This window comes from Petaurus breviceps, unplaced genomic scaffold, assembly GCF_028583685.1.
Source record: "Petaurus breviceps papuanus isolate PSGF00001 unplaced genomic scaffold, PetGlider_PUasm1.0 91041, whole genome shotgun sequence".
Taxonomy (NCBI): domain Eukaryota; kingdom Metazoa; phylum Chordata; class Mammalia; order Diprotodontia; family Petauridae; genus Petaurus; species Petaurus breviceps.
Window position 1 is genome coordinate 39257598 of NW_027187400.1, and position 8233 is coordinate 39265830.

Sequence of the window (8233 nt, forward strand, 5' to 3'; positions counted from 1 at the left end):
TTCCTTCCTTCCTTCCTTCCTTCCTTCCTTCCTTCCTTCCTTCCTTCCTTCTCCTTTCTGCCTCTCTCCCTTCCTTCTTTTCTCCTCCCTCCCTCCCTTCCTCCCTCTCTTTGTCTTTTATTCCTTCTCTTCTTTCTTTTTTCCCTCCCTCCCTTCTTCTCCTCCTTTCTCCCACTCTTTCTCTTCCTCTTTTCCTCCCTTCCTTCCTTCCTTCTTACCTTCCTTCCTCTTTTAAAGTTAATTTTTGTTTTTTAATCAATTAAAATCTGCCTTCTTTCCCTCCCCGCCCCCAGCAGAAAAAGAAAGAGAAACATCTCAGTTACAAACATGTTCAGTTAAGCAAGACAAATTCCATAACATCAACTGTGTCCAAAAATAAAAACCCAAACCTATCCTGATCTTCCCTCTCAGTTCATCCCCGCCTCTGTCAGGAGGTAGGCAGCATGTTTTGTCATGAGTCTTCTGGAGTCGTGGTTGAGTGTTTCTTTGATCAGAATTCCTCCACCTTTCTGAACTGTTTGTCTTTATAATATTATTATTATATAAATTGTTCTCTTGGTCCTGTTCCCTTTACTCTGCATCAGTCCAGAAAAGTCTTCCCAGATTTCTCTGAAGCCATCATCTTCATGTCTCTCAGCACAGTAATATTGCATCCCATTAATATACCAGAACTTATTTAGCCATTCCCCAGGTGATGGGCACCCCCTAGTTTTCAGTTCATGCCACCACCAGAAGAGATGCTATACATGTTTTTGTGCATGTGGGACCTTTTCCTCTTTCTTGTGCTTTGACTATAAACTTCCAGGAATGTTCATAGTTTCCAGGTATACAGACTCTGGGTCCTTTACTGCCATTTTCCCAGCTTTAAGATATATACTCATGCTGATGTCTAGACCTGTGGGTGTTTCACGCATTTGCATTATGTTCTTCAACTCAACTTTCCCTAAAATCTCACATGCTTCATGCTTATAGCACTGACAGCCTTTTGGTCTTTCCAAAACAAGGCTGCTGATTCTGTTTGTCCCTTTCAATAGCTGCTCCACAGAGCGCCCATCCAAGGCTCTGGGAGCCTGCCTCTGTCTTGTGGGTTCCACTGTCCTGTCTAAGCTGTCCATGGGTCATCCCGGCCTCACTCCCACACATTCTTGAAGATATCTCTGTCACTGTCATGCATGTCATGCCCCCCAGCCTTCATCCAGCCTGTGTGCAGAGCATTGTGTGATGAGGTGTAGGAGACAAAGTTTAGGCAAGACATGGTCTCTTACCTTTATAGATATGGTCCTTTGCCTTCATATCAGCACAATAATGGCTAACATTTATAGTGCTTCCAAGTTTGCGTAACTGGGCATTAGGGGTCAATGAAGTCCCAGCCTTCCTGTTAGGACACATTTACAAAGCTCCTTATGCATATGGTCTCATTTGATCTTCTCCACCTTGTGAGGAAGGTGGTTCATGTGATCACATACTCAGTCCTAAGAGCCACCCCTGCATTCAGCCCTGAGACGCTTATCAGTTGGGAACTGGAAAAGACCCTTGAGCTCAGCTGGCCCAATTCCTTTACTTTTGTTGTTGATTGTTGTTTACTCATGTCCAACCCTTTGTGGCCCCATTTGGGGATGCTAAAGTGGCTTGTCATTTCCTTCCTCAGCTCATTTTACAGATGAGGAAACTGAGGCATATAAGTGACTTGTCTAGGGATACACTTGTCCAGGGATATCTGAGGCTGGATTTGAACTCAGGTCTTCCTAATTCCATGCGTGGTGCCCCATCCACTACCACCCTTACCTTGCAGATGAAGAAACCTAAGAGATCGAGTGATTTGTGAAGTTACAGAGACCAAAGACAGTGCTGTGTGTGAGGCAATGAGCATTACTTACAGGAGAATACGAAGAATCCATGGGAAAGTCCAAATGTATGACCAATTTGTCCTCCCCTCTATGCCCTATAACTCCTCGTTCCCCAAATTCCTCCACCCCTTCCCCACCTGCGCACTAACTCAGTAAGTCATGTGTGGAATGTACTACCCCAACCCTAGCCTGCAGTAACAAGGGATTTTCCTATCTGGGGCCAGAATGGAGCGTGGAAGTGGGAAGGAAAAGGGGCGTGTTCAGCGAGGAAAGGGTTCATGCTGGGACCCACAAAGGGGTTCTCAAGCCACACTCAGGAGGTGGCATGGGTCAGAGTCTGGTGGTCAGGGAGAGGAAATGTACTCTGCAGCAAGGCAGCCTTCACTGAGCAGGAGAGAAGTGGAGTTTGGGCAGAACAGGGCAAAACTCAGCTGGAGTGTGACCACCGCAGGAGAGAGGGAAAAGGGCTCATTTAGAAGGTTCCAGCTCTGTCCCTAACACCCCATCTCCACCTCTCAGAGTCCTTCCCCTCCTTCAGTAATGCCCCAGGTGCTGCCTGAAGCAGGAACCGCCCCCCCCCCCCCAGCTGGACTTCTCCCACCTCATCTCTGTCCTGCTGCTTGCTTTGCTCTTTCTCTTTCATCACAGTCTTTATAATGACCTATTTTATGCTTATCTATGTTGTGTATGACCTACCCCAAGAGCCTGTGACTCTGGAGGACAGAATCATTGTGTGATTTGCCAACTATGCCTGACCAGATATATACTCGTAGCAATCAAGGGATAGATATTTGTGAATTGAAGTGAAATCCAAGTAGGTGAGCTAACTGCTATGATTTTAAAAGATTCTCCTTTTAGATACTGGGCCTCCTCTTCAGACTAGAAGCTCCCTAGGGCAGGATCTGGGCTCCCCCCTCAGATTAGGAACTCCTGGAAAGCAGCATCTGGATCTCTGCCTCAGACTAGGAGCTCTCTGAGAGTAGGATCTGGCTCTTCCCCTGACTAGAAGTTCTCTAAGGCAGGATCTGGACTCCCCCTCAGATTAGGAACTCCTGGAAAGCAGCATCTGGATCTCTGCCTCAGACTAGGAGCTCTCTGAGAGTAGGATCTGGCTCTTCCCCTGACTAGAAGCTCCCTGAGGGCAGGATCCGGGCTCCCCCTCAGACTAAGAGCTTCCTAGAGGCAGGCACTATGTGTTCAGCTAAGGAGGGGGGCTCCTTCAAGGCAGGGGCAGTGTCTTTTTCAAACCTGAGACTCCACCAGTGCAGGAAATTCTGTCCTTGTTCTGGAGGTTTTCACAGTGTTTTTCCAGTAAGATTGGTTCATGAGCCCTCCTATCAGGTTGGGGAAAGGAAGGGGAAGAGATGCCAGAAAATCCTGTCTGACAATGAAGACTATTTCCTATCAGCCTCCCTCAGCTAACCTCTTCTCTTCTGAATTTTATTATTGCTGTGGAGGGCAGCACCATGGTCTCATAGTCTGATTGTTACCTCCTCTCTCGCATCCCACAGACCAAATCTCTTGCCAAATCTTATCATTTCTACCTGCATATCTCTCACTTATGGAGCTTTCTGTCCTTTCCCACAGCCAGCACTTTAGCACACTCTTGGCCCCTCACCTGGGCTGTGGCAATAGTCTTCGAAGTGATTCTCCTAAAGTGTAAACCTATGCATGTCACCACCAAATCAGTACCTGCAATGGCTCCCTATTACCACTGCAATCAAATATCAACAGTTCTCCTTAGCATTAAAAGTTCTTCATAACTAAGTTCTTTTTAACCTTCCCAATCTTATACTTTAGTCCTCTCCACTAGGGACACCTAGGTAACACAGTGTATAGAGCCCTGTGCCTGGAGTCAGAAAGACCGGAGTTCAAATTCAGTCTGAGACACTTATTAGGGGAGCAAGTCACTTAACACTGGTGGCCTCAGTTACCTCATCTGTAAAATGAGCAGGAGAAGAAATTGGCGGACCACTTCAGTGTCTCTGCCAAGAAAACCCTAGAGGGGGGTCACAAAGAGCCAGACACAACAAAAAATGACTCAACAACAACCCTCTACTCGCTCTATGATCTGGCCATACTGGTTCACTTGCTGTTCCTCAACACACTATCTCCCTTCTCCATGCCTTTGCACCAGCTGTGTCCCATGCCTTGAATTCCCACCTTCTTTACCTCCACTTCTTAGAATCCCAGGCTTCATTTAAGACTCAGCTTCAGTCCCATCTTTCATAGAAAATGCTTAAGTCTAGCCCTTGAGGGCTCCTATACATCCTTTATGTATAAGCTGTCTCCTCTTTAGAATGGGAACTCCTTGAGCAGAGGGACCTTTCTTTTTTTCTTTTACTTTGCGTGCATAACTTTCCTTTCCAATTTGTAATTTTCCAACAGTGCCTGGCACTTAATAAGCATATGATAAATACTTGTTGTTAGTTGATTGCTTTTCTAAATGAAGGCTGGATGGCAGGAAGCCCAGTGAGGAGCCTAGTATACCATTCTAGATTAGTGCTGTTGAGGGCCTGGGTTGGTCTGGAGGCCGTGGAACTGGAGAAGAGGGGATGGACACAATTGATATCGATAGGGTAGAATTGGTAGGACCTGAAGACTGCTTGCTTTGGGAGTATTATGGGGAAGAGGGAAGAATTAAAAACATTTGAGGTTTCCAGGCTGGCTGCCTAGGAGCGTGATGGAAAAGTGACAGGGAAATCTGGAGAGGCAAGTTTAGGGAGGGAGCCATCGTAAGCTTGGGTTGGGACATGTTAAGTTTGATATGTGGGGGACAGGATGACATCCAGGGATTGATAGGGATTTTGGAGTCATTGAAATAACTGAGTGGGTAGCTTAGGGCTGTGGGTGTGTATGAGAACAGAAGAGTGCCAAAGAGAAAGCCATTCTGAGATACCTATGTGCCAGGGGGCAGGAGAGGGAACTGGCTAAGGGCTCACAGAATGCCAGTCAGCTGGGCTGCCAGAGGCTCCCTAGCCTCACCCACACCTGAGCAAAGATCCCCTCTAGAGCAGGCTAGGACTGATCCCAGGAGCTCTCTTTTGAGATGGAAACCTGTAGAGAATCTGACAATTAACAGAAGGAAGTTTTCTGCAACCATTGCACAGGGTAGGCAGCTATGATACAGAATTGATTCAGCTGGGTGTAAATTCCCTGACTCCTGTGTTGTCCATGATGGTGTGCTGGTCAGAAGCTTTGGGAGGAGCCAGGAGACTCCTCAAAAAATCCACTGGAGAGGTCAATTTCAGTCAGTCAATTAATCAAACATTTATTAAGCACCTACTATACTCCAGGTACTGTGTTGGATATTGGAAACATACAAAGACAAATGTGGAGTAGTCCCTTCCCTCATAGAGCTTACATTATCTCAGGGGAGAGAACATGGATGCATATAGGCAGGGGTATGTTGAAACCAGCTTGTAATGGTTCAGGAGAGCTGATCGTTAAATTTTCAGTGTAATCATTTACACTGCAGAAATGGACAAATGTTACAAATCGAGGCTTGATTCATTGTTTTGTTGATTGTATAGATTTAAGAAAGTGATGGAGAAAATGTAAGTTATGCAGATTAAGCCTTAAAATGTTTCCCCCAACCCCAGAACCGGTTGTTAAACAGCACACCATAGAGGTACATACAAGGCAGTTTGGGGGTAGGCACAAGCACCTGGTGGGGTGTGATTGTAGTGAAGAAAGCCTGCAGGGAGGGAGGTTAAGGAGAAAAGGAATGATGAAGAGGAGGAGGCAGATATGCTTGAAGGCAGAGGGGAAGGACCCAGCGGAGCGGGGAAGAGGTGGAGGATAAAAAGGGAAGTGGGGTTCTGGAGGGGATAGGCGATACCATCATATATCTAGACCTGGAAGGGATCTTAGAAGACTTCAAGTCTAACCCTTTCATTTTACAGATGAGGAAACTGAAGCTCAGAGGATTTAAAGAATTTTTTTCCAGAGTCACACACTGTCAGGATTTGAACCCAGGTCTATCCACTGCACCCTTCTTCCTCTCTAAGGGCTATTATGTAGAAGAGAGTTAGACTGGGGTTAGAAGGTAGGGAGGATAAGAAGGAGGAATGGAAGAAGACATCTAAGATTCTCTTTGAAGAGGAGGAAGCTGGAACCTCTGAGAAGAAACCTACTTCTTTCCCTCCAAGAGATGAGTGCATATATTCAAAGATCATCCTGTATGATGGAGGGGGAAGAGAAGGACGTATACTGGTGGTTGGTGAATCTCCAAAAAGGGAAACTGAGGCATCTGATTTCTGATGGACTTGAAAACAACCGCAGAGTCATCTCCTGTCTTCCCTGAGTTTAGATCCAGGTGAAAGGCTTGTCAAAACAGATGCCTCCAACTCAGCTCTGGTGTTTCCAGAGGGCACAGGGGATTCTGCTAGAAGGAACCCAAAAACCTCGCCAAGGACTACAGTATCTTTGGCAGGAAACTTAAGAGCACAGGGGCACAGATGGTGTTTTCATCCTTTTGCCTGGCAAAGGATCCAGAGGAGATAAGTTAATTTGAAAGGTATGGCGTTGGTTAAGAACGTGGTGTTAGTCACAATAAGCTCAAGGTGAATACGGTAGAAAAATTCACGTCATAAAAAAGATAAGGAGATAAGACACCTTTTACAACTATGGCAACAGGGAGGATACTTAAATAACCAAAAGATAGAGGAGGTCACGCAAGACAAAAATAAGTACTTTTGGTTATAGGAAGTTGAAAAGCAAAGGCTTTTGAACAAAATCAATAGGCTTAGGATAAGAAGGGAAACTGCTAATAGGGAAAAGAATCTTTGCATCAGATATCGTAGGTATTTTAGAGGCCTCTGAGGCTAAGACTCTCATTTTACAAATTAGGAAAACTGAGGCACAGAAACTGAGGCGAGATTTGAACCCAGCTCTTCCTTTCTCCAAGCCTAACCCTCTATGCCACATTCCAAGTTATATAAGAAATTAGCACAAGTGTATAAGATTGAATCATTCTTCAATGAATAGTCAAATGATATGAATCACAAATTGTTCATAGCTTATGAATGCTGACTCCAAATCATTAATAAGATAAATGAACCTCAAAATAACTTGGAGGTTTCGTGTCACACCTAGTAAATTCATTAACATAGCAGAAGATGGAAATAATCAATGCTGGAGGGGTTGAGGAAAGATAGGCAGACTAATATCCTCCTGCTGGAGCTGCAAATACTATTATTATTAGCTCTCAAAATAAGAATTGTAAAGTATCAACAACTACATGGAAGAATTCTCCAAAACTTTAAGAATAAGAGAAATGCAAACCAAAATGGTACCTCATACCTTGTAAATTCTCAAGGATGACAAAAGATGGAAATAGTCAATGTTGGAGGGGTAGTGGGAAGATAGGCACACTGATGCATTGTTGGTGGAGTTGTGAATCAGCACAACTATTTTGGAAAGCAATTTGGAATTATGCTAAGAAAGTGATGAAAATGTCCATATCTTTTGACCCAGAGATTCCATTACTGGGATTATACACCGAGGAGTCAATTAATAAGAAGAAAGTTCCCATATACACCAAAATATTTATGGCAACACTTTGTGGGATAGCAAAGAATTGGGAACAAAGTAGATTCCCATAAATTGGCGAATGGCTAAACAAATTATGAATGTAATGGAATAATATGAGAATACTCTAAGAAATGATACGTGTGATGAAAACAGAAAAGCAGGAAAACTGCATGGACTGATGCAGAGTGAAGAAAACAAAGACAAGAAAACAATATGCACAATGACTACAACAAAGGAAATGGAAAGAACAGCCACATACAAAAATAAATAATGAAGGTCGCAAAATTAGAAAGAACAAGTGGGACTTGAATCAAGAGATTCATGAGAAGACACCTACCCCTTTGTGGAGGTGGGAGGTCCCCAGATGTCACACAATTGCACATATTTTTGGACCTTTTCAGTGTGTTGACCGGTTGTGCTGTTTTTTCCCCTCTTCTTTTCTTATATTAAAAATACCATTTGTAGATGAGGTGGCTCTCTGGCAGGTGGAGAGATACTGTGGGAAAGTTTGATGATGTAAAACAGCAATAAAATTTATTTTAAAAAAGAAAAATATACCTCCTACTATTGAGGAGATAGGGGACTATGGATGTCAACTATTATGTGTTCTGTTATACATGGTTGAAATGTTGTTTTTGCCAAAATGCTTCTTCTCCCTCTTTTTATTTAAGTCTGCTGTGAGTGATGGCCCAAGGGCGAGGGGAGTAGAGCAAGGAAAGAATATATTCAGAAATGAATAATATATATTTTTAAAAAGTACTAGCTGTGTGACCCTGTGTAACCCTGATCACTTCAAAAATTAAATAAGCCAAAAAGCATCAACGGATCACAAACATGGCATTGGGGCACCA